Genomic DNA, 18556 nt, shown 5'->3' on the forward strand with positions numbered 1-18556 from the left:
ACAGAACTCAAGAGATTCAGTCCTAAGAAAAAAATTTGAACAAAGTAAACAGAATTGGGTGTGTGAGATTATGTGGATAGTGGTGCACCACCACCCACCCCATGCAAAATAATACCAGCCAAAAAAGTAAGGTTATAGTCCCCCTCTTATTGCAGGGGGATACATCCAAAACATTCGGATGCTAAGACTGTGGGTCTGAAATTAACCTGCAATTTTTTGGACCACCATTAACCATGGGTAAGAAGCCATGGAGAGAACCATGGATGGGGGGCTATATTTGTGGGACTGACCGAGTCCTGAAACCATGGAACAAAAAACGGCTGGTAGGAACCGTAGACTATTGTATTACACAGGTAGTTCATACAGTAGCCCAAGGCTGGTTTTTACCACCTGAAGTCTCTGGGGGGCCAGGCGGGCCGGAGGTTGCCGACCCCTGGCATAGCCTAACTTCAGCCATGGATGTTAACGATTCTGTGTAGTGCTGAAGATTACAAAACTATTCTCCTTTTTCCTACTACAGTTTGAAATGTGAAAGCTGAGAGGGCTGCATGCACATATCTGTATGTATTTGATGTGTGTGTACAGTATATAGCAGTAGTAGGTGGTGGTTCCCAGGTGAGGAATCTACTGCAGGTATAGTCCACATAGCAAAGAAGCTGTCCATGGTACTGGAACCATCCAATTGACATGGAAGCTGCCAGCCACAATTGACACATACATATACACACACATGCAAGTACACAATGTCAATCTAATGCCAATCTCTGAATCTTCAAATCTGAAATTACTAGTTTTGCAACTTTGAATCCTCTGCACTGTAATACAACAGCAATGCCAGGTTTAGTGTAAACAGGGAAAATTCAGTATTTAAATATATACTGTATATACTCATGTATAAATCGAGAAATGTTAGTCAAAAAGTGACCTCAGAAAACAGAGTCGACTTATCCATGGGTCAGTTGTACATTAATTCTTATTTAAAAAGTAAATATCAGCTGGTGAAAGCCAAGAATATATTCTGTCCAGGAAGCTCTGGCCCCAATCTACTGTCTCATCCACTTAGCCTTTAGGGTAAGCACAAACAGTTATGCCTGCTGGGATTTTGTAAATGCTTTGACATTGTTTTCCTTTGTTTCAACTTTTAGACCCTTTGTTACATGCCCCTTTTACCCTCAAGTGATCCACAGGTTATATCAAAATCCATAATTTTGGCCCCTAAACTTGTCCACAATGTATAAATGAGGTTGAGTATATACAGTAAATGCTTAAGTACTTTTGGAGTTGCAGAACATCAAAAAAAAAGTTTAAATAGACTTTGAGATAATAGTTGCTTCAGAATTCACAACGCTTAATGTTTCCTTTAATTATATACATAGAAGGCAGTTCAGTTGTTTGAACCTAGAAGCTTCCTTATCAAAGGGAAAATACATTTTTATATAAAAAAAATCTTTTTATTTATTTCACTTCCCCCAAAAGAATCAATACTTCTTCTTGTGCCCTAAAATGGGGAATATAGCCAACAATGAGACTGTAAAGAATACTTGTATATATTTTCATGCTCATTGACAAAATGGCAAACAGCTATAAAAATGAAGAACAGCCATATGATTCTTTGCACTTCAGAATTCCCCCCCCCCAAAAAAAGAACATTTTTCTTGGCCTTGCTCAGTCCTTTAGGAATATATGCAAGTGATGGAGCTCCTCCTCTTTCAACATTAGTTGGGCTCTGCATCATGTTTTTTTTTTTAGAATACAGATTTTTCTGCAATCTTTTCTTTAGGATATTTGGAATCTACTTGTAGAACCCTCTCTCCCAACTTCCTTTTTCTCTGGGGTACAATCTAATGGCTACTCTGCCACCTGCCAATCTAGAAGAGTTTAGGAAGTTTGTAATACTTGAAACTTTACCTTTATTTATTAAAGTCAAAATGATTTATTCAGCAACAACTCCAAGAGTTTTACAAGAAACAGCAAGAGCAGTTACATCTTCAGCTTTTACAGCAACAGCAGCAACAGCAACAGCAACAACAGCAGCAACAGCAGCAACAGCAACAACAACAGCAGCAACAGCAGCAGCAACAACAACAGCAGCAACAACAACAGCAGCAGCAGCAGCAGCAGCAGCACCCAGGAAAGCAAGCAAAAGAGGTAGACCTGAAATAACTAATCTATAAATACTGGGATCTGGCCAGGGTAGGCAAAGAACTATATCTTCTGGGGATTTATTTGTTTTTTAAAAATATATTTTACATTAGAAGGGTAATAAAATAGCTCCTGGACAGTCCACACAGTGAACCTAGTTCTCATATGTTGCTCCATGAGGACATATCCACATAGAGAATGTCTCGTATGAGCTAAGCTCTCAGTGGATGTGGACTTGTTTCTTACAGATTATTCCTGTGTCTGCCAAGGCTGAAAAGAAATGCTCTGCTGTGATTGCAGAAATCTCCACCAGGAAGCGACAGCTGTATCCATGGATACTCTAGTTCATAGAAGACATTCTCTGCTTAAAAAATGTCCATGGGGATCACAGCATGGAGACAACACTGGCCTTGTGAAATGGCCTGTAAAACCAGTGAGATGATCAGACAGACAGAGAGATAGATTACAAGGCAGATACAATATGATCCAACAAATAGTTGAAAGATGACGCAAGCTTGAGAGTTACATAGAACTCTTGGTCATCAGGCAGAAACACTAATACTCAGCATTCCGAATAGTTGTTTTGCTTGAAGAAGGATTTGTATTTTGTATTGCTTTACAAAATACAAATCCTTCTTCAAGCAAAACAACTATTCGGAATGCTGAGTATTAGTGTTTTTGCCTGATGACCAAGAGTTCTATGTAACTCTCAAGCTACATTCTTGTATTGTTTGATATAACCAGTTCTTTATTTTTATGTCTGTGGGATTAGTACAATCACAAAACCTTTTACATATTGAAGGGGAGTACCCCAATCCAGGTTAAATAGAAAAACACTGAACTTCTTAGTGATATTAGTGGTCTTTTTAGACCAACTAGGCCGCATTTACAACTGGCGATAAATTAGCTCCGAAGAAGGCCCCATTCCACTGCTACTAAACAATCTGCTCCGACACTCACTTTGTTGACCTTTCGTTGTGTCGGATCTGTGGAAGCTCCAGTATTCATAAGTAACGGTATACTTGAATTCCTTTCTGGGAAAACTTATGGCCTTTCAAACCTACTCAGGACTGCTTTTCATGTCTGGACCTTAGACTGCCTGGACGAAACTTCTGCTCCACTGACTCCTTGTTATGACCTGGCACTGGCCTGGTTTCTCCCACTGTCTGCAGTATACACAAGCAGTTAGACAGGAAGCAGGATGAAGTGGGGTGGTTTATGTGCAAAGAGATATAAGAGCAGCTCAATTGAGTCAGACCACTAGTCTATCTAGTCGAGTATTACCAACTCTGATTTGGGGTCCTAGCTTCCAGGTTTCAAGCAGCATCTTAGTTCCATGTGGAATTTTTTTGGGTGGCCTCCCATCGAAAATAATGAAGCCTGGCCATACTATAACTGAGTAGTGTATGTGTCCAAAACCCAAATCTCCCTCTGTTTCCTGTGCCAGAACTCTAAGAATGATGGAGGAGAACCTGGAATAGATGCATCCAATAACTAGGGAATACGGGGTGATGCTGTTCCATGGATGATCCATGGAAAGCTTTGTTTGATCTTAGTTGCTTTTTTTTTCCAGAGTTGCTTCATGCTTGATATTTAAGATCTTGCAAACCCAAGAGTGTTTCCTCTTTACATCTTATGGTGAATAGTGTGACGCCACAGAGTTCCCAGTGACTGTACTTGTAGATTGTTCATTTCACTAACTAAGGGGGACATCTGTTTCCATCTCAGTTCCACTCTTCCACCACTTTTCCCATCTCTGCTGGAAGAAATAGACTGCTTCTGTATATTTGCATTGTGTCCAGAGGCGAATTTTTGCTATGTGCAATTTTAAAAAGGCATTTTGTGACTGGATGGGGAAGAATTATTCTGAAACCTTTTAAAGGACATACTAATAAGAATAGATGATACTCTTGGTTCTCAAACATGGGTAGGACCCTGCATGGAGTGCGAGAGTTGTCAACAGGGGCATAGACTGGAAGCTCTGAACCCTCCTCCTCCTTTCCAAATTTTTTCATGTGTAAGCTTTACACATGCATTGAGTTAAATGTTGAATTTATTTGAACAAAACTGTTTTAATTTGAATAAATGTTATTTCCTTTAAAATGTTAAAATATAAATAACAGAATGGGAAAATGACAGTAACGCACACTAATAACAATATATTTTTATTCATAGGTATGTCAGGAGGTGGGCATGACGTCCACTGTAGAGGTAAAGGGGTTAAAAGTTTTGAGTAAGATGGGTTAGATGGATCAAAGATTGAGTCCACAGAAGTCTACAATTACACTTATGAGTTCTCTAGGGTGACCAATTTAATTCTGGCAACGGTGTGGAAAAATGTTGTGAACTCCACAACATGACTTTTTTTCCGACAACTTCCTCAGGCATCTTCTCAGAACCCTGCACTTGAGGACCAACCTGAAATCAGGAGTTAGACAAACATCGGTATGGACCTGGCTGCTGATAAACAGCAGAGATAACTTTGCTTGCTTTCCCTTGTGGCATTGTGGAACCATGCAAAAATTGAACTGCACTAGTGTCACACATAGCCTTGCTAGCTTAGTAACACCAGCAGAACGTCAGCTACGATAAAGGAACAGGCCATTGGCAGTCAGGTCTTTTCCTCTTGTTGATTTCTCTTTCTTTCTTTTTTTTGGTTTTTTCTCTCCTCTCCTTCTGCTGTTGCTCAAATTTAGTCAGCAATACCTGTATGTCAGAACTTTGCCCATTGTGTGATCATCTTTAAACTATAATTAGGGATGACTAATAACTAGATCTGGTTTCACACCTTCCTATTCATATCATCCTAATCTCCATGTTTGAATTCACACCTCTAGATCTGTGTCATCTTCATTTCCTTTTGCATTTGCATTTAAAGGTTATCACTTATCCCACTGAAATTAGTTTCTTTTTTAAAGCCCCATATTGCAATGCCCTATATTCCCCTTGTGTACACATCTAGAGTAGAAAAATTGTGCTTGAAGCCATCATGATACTTGTTGCCTCCCCTCCCAAACTAATTGCTGTTGATTTATGTCATATCAGGCTGAAGTGGTTTGAGAACCCTGGGCCGTCAATAGAGTTGACTGCATAAAGGTGAGGTATGTAACACAAAAAAACATTTTTGCAATAAGTGCAATCCTATGTCTATCAGAAGTAAGACTTAGTGATATTACTTTCCTGTATCCAGCTTCAGATAGTATAACAAGTGTAGACATTGTATGGTTTTGAAATAACAGACACAACAAACACGACTCGCTTTTGCAAATGAAAATGCTTGCCTTGCCTGTCAAATACAACGCATGGTTCCACTAGGATAAAACTGGATTAAAGGATTAAAGCCCCACAATGCATGGTACTAACAGAAAGTACAATAAACTATTTGGAAGCAACATGTCATAAGCAGCTATAAACATAGGCAGGCAACACACGGTGCTGACAGACAACGGGTGGACCCATCTCCCTGAGCTGTAGCCCTCACAGCTAATAGTGATTGGGTGGTTGGCATTTGAATGCAACATCCGGAGGGCACAAATTGCCTCCCCCATGATAGAATGTCTTTCCTGATTATGTGGCCTGGAAGTTAAGGTGCATGCTTAACTTATAATTCCCGACTTTCTAGGCTTTGAGGTTGGAGTAAATTTGTAACAACACTCATTCAATGGGTGTGATTTTGGTGCTAGACTGTACATTTGCCAAAGCCAGTACAAGGGCATTTTTGGCCATCAGTTAAGCACGAGAAAATATTGCTATACTTTGTTGTGGCATGTTCACTTACCCTGAATTGGGAACTAGTAATGTCAATTCTCTCTTAATACTTCCCATCGCTGAAGGGGGTGGGGAAATTTTATTACTCTTCCTGCTTCATGTGGAAACTGAGATATTTCACTTGGTCCAACACAACACACCCCCCCACAAAGAGTGGACCATTCCTGACAAATTCCTGAAGAATGAGAGATGGAAATTGTCTTCCATCCCCTAACGTCCTCTGCAACTACAGTGTGAAAACATAAAGCTCTGTTCCAGTACTAACAAGGAGGATAACCTGTGTACTACAATGGAAGCCCCCCCGCCCCCCCGCCACCGGCAGCCCAAGGCGAGAACTCAAAGGGGTCTTGACGGAGACGAATAAAAAAATGGGGCATACAAGAGCACAGCCGGTAGGCTTAGGTACAAGGCAGGTTCAAGTGAAACACACAGACAACATACACTTTAGATTTGAAAAAAATGGACTTAAATGTGATGGAATGTGTTGGCGGGGGCCTCCAAGTTTGATGACCTAAGATGAACCCTTTATAGGGTTTTCTTGGCAGGTTTCTTCAGAGGGAGTTTACCATTGCCATCCCTGAGGCTAAGAAAAAATGTGACGTTCAAAGAGCACCAAGTGGGTTTTTAATTGCGCAAGTGGGAATTGAACCTGATCTCCAAAGTCATAGTCCAACACTCAAACAACTACACACCACAATGGAGGCTACCCATAAACACTCACCTGTCTTTCCTTTCCATAGTCGAACAAGGAAAGATGCCTTGTGTTTACATTAGAAATGAATTCCTCCCTCCCTCCCTCCCTCCCTCCCTCCCCTCCTGGATCCAAGTGGAATAATTCAGATTGCTTGATGAGATTTACCAATTAAATGAATGCCTGAGACCCATACTTTTATTACTTAAGCAAAAAGGGGGAAAATGAACATCAAATTTCACATTGAAGTGTCTACCCCAACATTGCTTCTTTTGCGAACAAAGTATCCACATCTCAGTTGAGCAGTGCCAAATTTAAAGCTCATAAATACTGAGCTGAGCATCCAGAAAATAAAATAAAAAACCAAATGTTTAACAAACAGTAATGAGCTTTCATCAAATTTTAGTGGGAACTGTGTAGCCCTCTAGTTATGTTGGACTGCAGCTCCCAGCTCTATCTAGCATAGCCAATGGTGAGGAATGTTGGGATGGCAGTCAAACAGGCATCTGAAGGCTGTAATGACCCCACTTTAAATTACATTTAACAAAACCAAATAGTATAAATGATTACTACTTGAAATGCACTGATAATTTTTAACTTTCCTTTCTCTCTGCTATGCCACTGAACTGCTTGACTTTTTTATATCTATGCCTCAAAATAGGATTAGATGCACTCTGCAAGGACACCTGGATCTTCCCCAAAATGAGATCTATGCTTGAAGGCACCTAGTATGTGAATATGCTGGAAATTACCACTGAAATAAAATATATGATCCTCACATTCAACTTGAGGCTGCACAGACTCAAATTCCTTTCATGCAATAAAATGGCTTTCCAGGAGCCAACCTCAGAACATAAAAAGGCAATTTCCTCCTTGCAGAAGGGTCCAACTATGAGCAGAGTAGGACACTTGTCTTGGGTAGCAGATTTGAGGTATCATGCAAAGACAGCAAAACCATTAGTTATTTAATTACGTATTACTGTGCTTTTACAATGCAGTAATAGATATTGTAAGAACACAATAGTTTTATTGAATAGATAAGGTTGGAACGTTGGCGCAGGACAGACCTGCCGGTGCCTAATCCTCCAAAGGGAAGCCACGATGCCAAAACTGCAAGGCTTCTCTCCCGAAGTAAAAAGAACCCAGAAAAAAATGGGTTCTTTTTGCCCGCAAGGCAGATGGCACAACAGTGCACCAATGGCACTCATGACGTAAGCACTGCCACGGCACTATGCGGACGCCGTGTGGCGCTTACATCACAATGCAGTGCCGTGTACACGGGACACCACCATTGTTATACTGCCACGCCATGCTAGGTTAGGGACCATGCAGTTGGCCGTGTGGTCCCTAACCCTAGTATCGCCAGAAGTATGTGTATTTGGGAGGTCTGTACCCGCGCCATTATTTTCTGTTTTCTGCCCTGTCTCAGGCATCAAAATGTTTTGGGCTGGAACCTTTATTCCTGATTTATACTTTTCAGCACCTCCAAAGAATGAATGTATCATATTTCCCACGCGGTAACCTGGACATGACCTTTTTCATGGAATGTCATGTTTTATATAGACTCAAGAAGCTCTCACTCAAATTGATTAGGAATACACAGGCCCTATTCAAGTGTTCTTGTAGTGTTAATTTGGAGACAAAGAGGTAGAGTATGTTACCTCTGGCCCTTCCACTGTCAATATCTGTTTAAAAATGGCAGCCTTGGGCAGCTAATAATCTGTTCTAGGTGAGAAGGTTGTCTATGGCAAAGGGAAGCCTGAAAATGGGGGTTGCTCAACCATATGGAAAGCCATAGAAGACACTCTTCTTCAAAAACAGAAAGCAACAGTAGACAGGGAGACCCAACCTGCTTCCCTTCCATACATGTCCTAATTAACTTTTAAAAAGAAAGAAGCACCACCACCACATGGAATAGGTTTTTGACTGCTTGTATGCCTTTAAGTTGTTTCTGACTCTAAGGCAAGGGATTTTATTGGCAAGTTTTGTTCAGATGAGGTTTAACCTTTGCCTTCCTCTGAGGCTGGTGTGACTGCCAAAGTCACCTGGTCTCCAGAGTTAGTCCAATGCTCAAATCACTGTCCACATTGGCTCTCACATAACGGCCAACAACACAGACAGAAATGACATAATGTCCATATGGTGGTACAACCAGTGTGGTGTAGTGGGTTTGAGTATTGGACATGACTCTGGAGACCAGGGTTTAATTCCCACTGGCCATGAAATCCACTGGATGATCATGGGCAAGGCACATGCTCTCAGCCTCAGGGGAAGGCAATGGCAAACCTCTTCTGAACAAATCTTGTAAACAAAACCCCCAGTACAGGGTTGCCTTAGGGTTGCTATAAACTAGAAATGACTTAAGGCACACAACACAGACATCATATGATGGCCATATGATATGGCTTGACTTTAAAGAAGGCCGACCACACACTTTGCAAACCTCTAAAACTGAATGGTGTGATACTGTCCTACTTGCTGAATTTATTTCACAAAGATACTGCTGTTTTGCCTCTGTTTCAGCAGAGGATGGGTCTTAGCTGGGCCAGTTTGGTTTTCCTTTATCGTGTGATGACTGTCATAGAACTGAATGGTGGCAATATAACAGAATATATTTGGTGCAGCTTTCACAACTCGGTAGTTGCTCAGTTCATCACACACCAAGAGCCAACACAACTGCAGCTTTTAATCTATCAGCGCCCTCTCACATGAAATGGTCAAAGCTGCCCCATTCCAAGTTAATAATGTTCAAATACTAATCTTGTATCTGCAGTTGTACAAAGAAGTAGATTTCAAAGGTGGGAGAGTTTTCAAATATTGTTTTTTCCTCTAAAGTCTACCCCTTCTTCTTTTCTGTAAGAGTATTTTTTAAAACCCTTTTTCCGGAAAACAACAACTGCTTAATTTTGAAGCATTTTCCCCAAAATGTGTTCATGTTTTTTCGTTCCTTAATAAAACTAAACGACCCGAATTAAACGGGCAGCTCTCTTAGTTGGAAATGCAAATCTTGTCATGTTAGAACAGCTTCTTTCTTTAAGCGTTCAGCCTGCCATTCCATGAATCAATTTGTTAGTGCTGATTAGTTTTAAGAGTTTCTGTCTTGACAATTTTAGCTGCCAGTTGGCGCTAATAGGTATTAAAGAGATATCATGATATTAACAGTAGCAAAATTGATAACTCAAAGGTCAGTGAAATAATATGTGAAGCCCCATAAAAACTACAGCTACAAGGAAAACTGGGAATGTTTCAGGGTTTTTTGGTCCAACTGGAATGCTATCAGACATTAAATTAATAGGATATCTAGGCTTGTTTTTTTAAAAAAAAATAAGAGGGTCCAAATAAAATTCCCACACAAAAAGAATCCAGAAGGTGTACCCAGGCCGCACGCACTGCAACTCGAGTGGAGATGGGGCAATCTTCCCTTGAAAAGCTTGGCTGTTTGGGTAAATTGTCACATGCTTAAGAAAGAATTCCGATTAGTGTTTTTTGTTTTCTCCCTATTTTTTACTCCACTGAAGAGGTACTATTCAAGAGTGTCGTCAGTTTCTCATAAAGGCTTCATAAACAACCTACTACAACTCCTGTCCCTTGCTGTTCTCCCACTAAAAACATAATCCTTAAAGAATAAAGGGTTTTCATTGCAGAAGAAAAGGGGGCAAGAAGGGCAACGGAAGACTTCATGCCTGACACTTTTCTGAAGAAGCTACCTACATGGGAATGTGATTTCCCAGTAAGGTCAGCAGCATCTTGTCAGGGGTTCAGGCATGGTTGTTTCAAATCACTGCTACTGCATCCTTTTAAAGAAGAAGTCAATGGTTGAATTTTAGGAATAAACAGCAAGCAAAGCATGTGCCCTACCTCTGAACCATTGTAGCCAAAGGCAGCAAGCAGTTTAGTGAAGAGCAGAATTCTCTTTTTGCATCTTATGTAAATTTTCTTTTATTTCATTCTATATGGAAAAGTGAGTACAGTTGGGCCTCTGTTTTTTGCGGGGATCTGTTCTCCACCCCCCCCCCGAAACTGGAGGCTTGTGCTATTCAAGCCCCATAGGCGTGAATGGAGTACATCTCTGTGCGCGTGGCAAGGGTGCACACGCCAGGGGGTGCACCATTGCAAATAGTGGAGGTCACCCCTCTGTGTATATTCAGTGCCATGGATCTGAGATCGGTGCATTAGGAGAGGCAACTGTAGTTTCTAGTTTCCTACCTGCTAACATGTTTATGGGTGTTTTCCACATGTCTTCAGTTTTTATTTTTATATTTTTGTATTTCTGGACCGCTCTTTCAAAATCCCAAAAAACAAACCTATTGCACAGAAACTTTTTACACGAGAACAGTGATTTTTACACAATGAAAATTTCATAGGAAGTCAAAAATGTGAAAGGTCTTGCAGTGGTTGATCATCCCCCCCCCCAAAGAGTGTAGTTAATTCACCATTCTCATTGAAAGTATAACATCTGCAAGTATTCTTTTATCTTTTTATCGGTATGCCTTCGCAATATAATAATATATATAGATATATATATATATAATATATATGAGAGTTCAGGCTATTGAAGGACTGTATAAAAGCTGGTCTCAACTTTGGGATCCTTGGACCAGAGGCGAAATAACAGTTTATGGACAATTCCTATACCACAGAAAGGAAAAGCAGTTCAATATGTGTCATCAGTTTTTATTCAGACTTTAGCAGTACGCCAAGTGAAAACAACCAAGTTAGGTAAGCATTACATAAGCAAGCAAAACATTTTGAACCTCTAGGGATCGCTGAAACTTTCTTCCAAATACTCCAGGGATTACTTTTTATTTCTTTAACCTTCACCATCTTCCACCTTTCTTTTGATTTCATTTGATGGCCAAACTTATAGATCTAGGCTTTTGTAACAGGCTGGCGGGGGGGAGCTGATGAGGCGGGCTAATTCATTCCCACCTCCTTTCTTTCTGTTTTTCCCTTCATCATTCCAGGAAGGAATTCGAGAGACAGTTGCTGTCCCTTTTGCCCATTGTAGGCAGGCAAAGACACCAAAGAAGCAATTCCAACACTTTTCAGTAAACAGTTTACACATCAAAAATAACACGATACATGTTGAAATGAAACAACAGGTCAGGAAGGCCAACATGCGTACAACAAATACAATTTTGAGCCTTCTAGAGACCATTGAGAAAACACTTCCAATATATATATGAGAATATATTTAAAATTTATTTCCACCAGCCTCTACTTTTTCTATGATTACATGCAAAGTTTGATCATGCATCTTAAACATGCTGTGGAAGCTGCTGAGACAGCCTTACCTGCTGTCCCTTTCTTCTATTTTGCTGTTCCCCAAGGGAATCGGAAGGCAGCTGCTGTTCACCTTGCCGGCTGTAGTCAAGCACAGACACTACAGTAAGGATCGACTGAGGAGTATCCCAATTCCCCCCAGCAATACCTTCATTGTACTGTTTTTTTTTTGCAGAAATGCTGCTTCAATCCAGCAACGGAAAGTCTTTGTATCTCCAGTCCTTCAGCAGTCCTACCAATGCCAGTGTGTGCCAGCTAGACAAGGAGGAAGAGAGGACAGGCTGAATGAGCAGAAAAACTTTAACAAAAAGGGTGTGACTTTGTCAGAGGCTTTGTTGACTGAGATATGTCTGTAAAGTGAGGGCTTTCTTGGTTGCTTCTCCTGGATCAAAGAACACTTTTACACAGGGAGGCTAGTTTGGCTGCACTGAGATGAAAGAGAATTTCCAGCAGAGCTATTCCTAGCCTTCAAAATAAAATTAAACACAAGGAATCCTGGACAGAATGAAGGGACTGAACTGCTGTCTCGTTTCTTTCTACTAGTAGGCAACAACTTTTGTATTCAGGCAGACCTTTGGCAACTGACCTCATTTACTGGGAAAGAGGCATTAATGCTGTGTTTTTTCTTTTATTGGCTTGTTTTAGATCTTCAAGGTTTTTATTAATTGAATGCATATATTAACTATAAACCACCTCATGTGCCATTTATGAGAAAAGCCAAATATAAATCAGAAATAAATAAAATACAGTTTAATCTTAACTCAGTCAAGAAGTAGTCAAGAGGCCTTAGGCAAACCTTTGTCTCTTAGCCTTAGCCACGATCTCAACTTCTTCTCTGCTCTTGGCCAGTTATTTTTAATGATCTTCCCTCTGCTCCGCTAGGATTGTCTCTCCATCTAGCCAAATATTTTTTTTCACTTCAAAATGATAATCTTTGTTACCAAGGTGGTGGCAAATTTACAAATGGCGGAAGTCCACTTGGGCTGGTATTTGAAATTGCTTAGGCAAAGGCAAACTTGCAACTGTGTTCTTTCAACAAAGCGCCATCTACTTCAAGCAGAGCTCTAATCATCTCAAATAATATGTAAATTCCTCTTCCCTTGCTCAGCAGTACGTGCTGTGACATACATTACCTCTCACAGCTCAGTCCCTTTCAGTCTGCCAGGATTTACTTTGTTTTCAATTTTATTTGCCAGGTAGTGAATAGTTTGGACTGGCAGCTTTCTTGTCATCTTAGTGACAGCAAAACCCTTAAGATAGTTCTCTTTCCCCCTTCTTTCCTCCATCCAAGTCTATTTTTTCCCCTTTCTTTCTTTTCAGTCTCCTTTTCCAACAACCATCCTATGATTCTGTTATCTCAAAATCTTTTCTTTGCAGCAAGTCAGCTATGTTCCAATATTACCTATTACACTTATTCCCATTTTTTCAGCCTCTTCCTCCAGTATCTTCTACAGTGTATAGTATTTGCCTTCAAATGCCTTCAACTTACGACAACCCCATGTATTTCATACAGTTTTCTTCCTCCCCCACACAACCTTTTCTAAGGATCCCACCTCCTTCCCTCTGAGCTGCACTCTCACTATCCCAAATCAAGACATCACTATGCAGTTGGACATTTATGCTCTAAATAGGATCACAGTGGGGTTATCGATCATTGTCCTGCCAACATGATTTCTGTATCCAAAGAAGTAGCAAGGGGAGACGCCATAATCAGCAGCGCACAAACACTGTGGTAACAACAACGAACGGACTTCAGAAACATTCTATGTTGAGTTTAGCCTCCACATAATAATTCACTCTTTTTTCCTCATAAATATTACATTGCTTTAAACAACAGATTTTATCTGAATGGAAACGGAAGACCCATTTTCTTAAACTGATTCCAAGCAATGGTGCACACATAGGTGGAGGCCTAGGTTGTTCTTTTGTTTATATCGGCAAAAGATGGCTATAAAGTGCTAGCCACTGGAACAGTTTCCTTTAAAAATGTCAGTTAATCTTCCCCTGAACTTGTACCAGTAAAATAATATGTTTCTTATCACATTGTTTTTCCTTCAAGTTGTTTCAAACAATGGTGATCCAGGCAATCCTATCATAGGATCTTTTTGCAAGATTGTTCAGAAAGGTTGCCTTTGGCTTCCCTCTGAGCTGAGAGAGTGTGACTTGCCAAAGTCCACTGGTGGGTTTCCAAGCTGAGTGGGGATTTGAATCTTTGTCTCCAGAGTTGTAGTCTGATGGAAAACCACCACACCCACTCTATTGCTAATAAGCTAAACAAACTATTCATCTACCTAGAACTATGGCTTGTTTCTCAATTTGTGTTTCCTGGGATTAAGCCCTAAACAAATGCACCTAAAATGCACTTGAGTCAGGTGGCCTCTGATAACTGTCATGTGAACACTCTTCTACCAGTGCATTTTTGACTAGACAAGAAAAAAGGGGCATTTCAACCGTGTACTGGGATTGAATTAAAGCCCTCTTTCTCTTCCAACAAGGACAAAAGAACTATTCCAGATCTGGAGTGGGAGTAGTGATTCCTCTCACTACTATCAATGGGGTGGACTGGAATAGGAAGACTGAGAAGGAAACCTTCCCATCACAGTTTCCATCCTGGGAAGTGCAAGATTTCAGGGCTTAGGAAGCCACATTTCCATGCCATGGATTCGCTACCTCATAGCTCTCTTAGGCCAAAACACCTGCAGAAATAATCCAGTTTGAGACCACTTTACCCCTGGCTCAGTGCTAAGAAATCCTGGGAATTGTAGTTTATCATGCCAACCAATCTTTATAGAGGCAGCTAAATGTCTCACAAAAACTACAGTTCCCAGAATCCCTAGCATTGAGCCAGGCAGTAAAGCATCCCAAACGGTTATTTCTGCAGGGTGTTTTGGACCCTAGAATGTGAATAGGACTTACTCTTACATGCATTTAAAAAGCAGCAAAGAAAAACGAAACAAAACAGGTTATCCCCACGTAAAATGCTGATTTTTATTGATTCTTCTCACCGAAATGGTCTATACAGTCATGGACTCAAATTACACTGATAAATTACAAAATCAATTTTTATACTGCTGCAAGGTAATTGTCTCATATTAAGAAAAGAAAATACATTCAACATCAAGGTCCTTCATTATTCATCTCTTCACAGAGAGCTGATTTAATACACTCGCCTGTTCAAGCCTCTATGTTAGAAATGTCCTCACTAATGACAGGTACATCCTCTCTTGGCTTTCCCGATGACAGTTCATCCCACTATCCAAAGGTACAGAGAAGAGTATCATTTTCATAGGTAGGAAAATAATACCTAAGATGGAGGAAGAGAAACATAATACCTAGTTAGTCAAAGCTTTTTTATTTACATACTTTGGAGCACTGGGGTTACACTGTTTCCTCCTCATAACCCAGAACCTGACAAGTTACATTTTTAGACTGCAACTCCCAGACTACTCCAGCCAGCAAGTATAGGAAGTATAGTCCCAAAAGTAACTTGGCAAGCTATGCTCATGACACAACCCTACATTGTTGGAGGGTGTACATGCACTCGCTTCTTTTGGTCCAGGCGGTGAGAAATCTATTTTGTCCAAGGGCGGAACTGGTTTCAAACTACTTGCTGGGGGCCACATGCCAGCAATGGATAGGGTCACTCCCCACGACTGGCATGTGGTCCGCAACATTTGCCTGGACTTGCTTTGTCTCACACACAACATGCACAAACACATTCCATACACCCACAGACTGAAATGCACCTATTGATCAACACCTGCTAGTGACATGCAAGTGTAACCCACACACAGCACGTAGTTTAGCATTTTCTTTTCTCTCTCTCAACAGTGACTAATCCCCAACAGGATTCGAATGCAATAGTCCCCCCCCAGCCATTGGAGAGTGAGCGGAGGATGGAGAACATCTGGCTATGCCCCCATAGGGAGACACAGAGATATTGTCTCTAATCCCCCTGCTTTTCACTACCCACTCTATGACCATGGGAGAGAGGGCTGCAGCAATCCACAGTGAGTCTGAGAGGGGTTCAGGAGAGATGGTATGTAAACTTTTAGCTATGCTCTGCAGTACAGGATCTCACTCACGTCTAGTCAGGCAACACCTTTGATGAGAGAAGCCCAAATCAGTCAGTGCCTCAAGTGTAACATATCCTATCCCCACCTTCTATCCTGAGGATGAGGCCTCAATGGAAGCCTAAAGGTAAAATCGCCCAACTGAATCTGATCTTCCCGACCACAAATTTCACACACCTGGTGATACAATGGTAACACACAGGAAAGAACTGTGTGATGGCTGTCCAACATGGTTGCATTATGGACACACATTTCCTAGCAGCATGAAAGCATATGGGAAATGTCTTCAACACAAACCTTATATCTGTTTGTTCCATAGAAACATACATTTTGTCATAAAATCCTAGCTGGATTTTAGGCTTTTCAGGATACAACTATAACAATGTAGGATGCCCTCTAAGAAGGAGATCAGTGTGTACTTGATTTATTCTGTGTTGGAATGATTAACAGTTACCTCTCTTGCCACTTCATTGCATTGTGTATTGTGGATGTCACCCCGCTAACACTGCAGAGCCGTTTTCAGTGGATCTCGGGTCACCTCACACAACAAAGACAATTAAAATACTTTGTAAAAGAAAATGAGTTGCCCTTTGACGGTACCCGGTGAGTGCCATGCCCGATGATGGGGAATACGTCCATATTTCCACCAAGGAGAACAATTCTTTTAATCTGAAGATAAGTGGCTATATGAGGAAGCTTTAAAAATTGCTTTTTAAATGACATCTCCTAGAATCCTCATCGAACGGGGGTCTAGCTGGTCCTGCTTCATGGGGATTCTGGGAGGTATGGTTCAGAAAGCAAAACTCCAACTGGTTGGCAGAAAAGACATGAAATCTGCCATTATACAGCAATAGCAAAGAATGTAAAATCCGCTGGTCTCGCTTATCGATACTATAATGCATTGGCTGCCAAACCACCAAAGAAAGTGGGCTTACTGTGGCTGGTCCCACGTAGATCGGGCAGGCAAAGATGTTGTGTTTGGTCTCTTCCATATGATTCCTAAGTCCTTTTTTGATGGGAATTTTTCCCTGACAATGTAACAGTGACACTGTGGCCTCTCTCCTAATGAAGTCACTACTTTCACTTCCGTTGGATAGAAATCAAACCTAGCAAATGAAAACAAGTGTTTAAACAATGTGCTAAATTTAAAAAGTGGAAGACAGACAGCTCAAACAAGACTGCTTGAATAAGACAAGGGTAAAGAATAAAAACTGTGATTGTGAAAAGCAAAATACAATACATATTCCCATTTTATGAAACAGGTATCTATGATCTAGCAAAGAAGACAAGAAAGGATACTGAAAAGACCACACCACACACACACACTGCTAGAGAGGGAAAATAAGTAGTACATTTAATAGGAGGGCCGTGGTAGTGGTTCCTCCACAACCACCAAAAAGATGCTACCGTTTGATATTCAATAGGGAACAACCTACCATTTTGTTTTCAGTTACTTGAGGTCACAGAGGTCGAGGCATAATAAGTTTTTTTTTTTTATTTTTCCCTCTAAATTGCCACATTTCCAGTGGCAACAGATGTTTCCATACAGTACACAAGATTTACTCACCATGCTCAGACTTATTTTTCGCAGGTCCAAATCCATGAGTCTCCTAGGGTCATGAAAAAAAGAAGAGAGATTTCTAATTATGAATCTTAAAATGTTTAAATCTTATGAATGCTTTTAAATGTTTTAATAGAATAAACTCAATTTGTATTAAAACAGTCACATTCTAAATAAATAAGCATTAGAAACTTGCACAGTTGAAAAATCAGTACTATATGGATCCACCTAAAGTCATTTGAAATCCTGTATGTAAGTTCAGTTAGGGACAGTGCTTACAATTACTATTTTGGGCTATAGCCCCCAGAATACCCAGACAGCAGGGCTGCAACATTAAATATTAGGGTTCTAGTTCAAAAAGACAGCAAGCTACCGAGGTGGCAGCTTGCTCTCAGTTTAGTTAGGGATTGGTATCAGCCTAATCAAACCATGATTTCGCCAAGCATGTTACTCTTTCTTGTGCATGATCTTGCCTGCTTCCCCAAACGTGTATGGGGAAGAGAAGAAACTGAAAGTGGATCTTTCTGTCCAATGTCTATGCCATCATGTCCATGAAGTAAAGCTCTAACGAAAGCAACTGATAAAAGGTCTTCCCTCCATTCCCAACTCCACTGCGGTGGCCTGTGGAAAGAGAGAACAGCAGCGCAACTCTTGACTTAATCATCCCAGCCACTACTGCCCCTTTTTCTTGTGTATTGTGCTTTTAGATGTAAAACTGAGGGAACTGTCAAATTAACAACTGTAAATCACTCATGTAAGTGCCAGTGATGCTGAGGGGGGCATATAAATAAAGACAACAACACAACATGAATGAGTAAATTACGAAACATTATTCCAAACTCTCCAAACTCAGTCATGCTTAAAGCAGACTTGCTGTAATGTGGGCAGGGCAAATTCCACTGCTTTCACTGGGTTGGTTCTGAGTTTTACTAGGGGCTCTACAGACCACCTGATAGAGCATTGTCCTGATGCCCCTTTCAGTGCTAGATTAGGGCTGCAGCAATCGCACGCCGTGGCCCCGAATTGGCACTTTTCCGG

General features: G+C 40.8%; 2 long non-coding RNA genes across 2 annotated transcripts in view; one reads left to right on the forward strand and one right to left on the reverse strand.

Annotated features, from left to right (window-relative positions):
- The window catches only part of LOC121930401, a 60586-nt gene that overhangs the window by 14946 nt on the left and 27084 nt on the right, over positions 1 to 18556 (forward strand). The gene's annotated exons all lie outside the window — the stretch shown is intronic.
- Positions 17523 to 18556, reverse strand: part of LOC121930400 — a 4507-nt gene continuing 3473 nt past the window's right edge. Inside the window, exon 3 of the long non-coding RNA XR_006103931.1 lies at positions 17523 to 17567. This is a non-coding gene — a long non-coding RNA (uncharacterized LOC121930400). The remainder of the gene's footprint in view (positions 17568 to 18556) is intronic.

Source organism: Sceloporus undulatus, chromosome 5 (assembly GCF_019175285.1).
Source record: "Sceloporus undulatus isolate JIND9_A2432 ecotype Alabama chromosome 5, SceUnd_v1.1, whole genome shotgun sequence".
In the NCBI taxonomy this organism is placed as follows: domain Eukaryota; kingdom Metazoa; phylum Chordata; class Lepidosauria; order Squamata; family Phrynosomatidae; genus Sceloporus; species Sceloporus undulatus.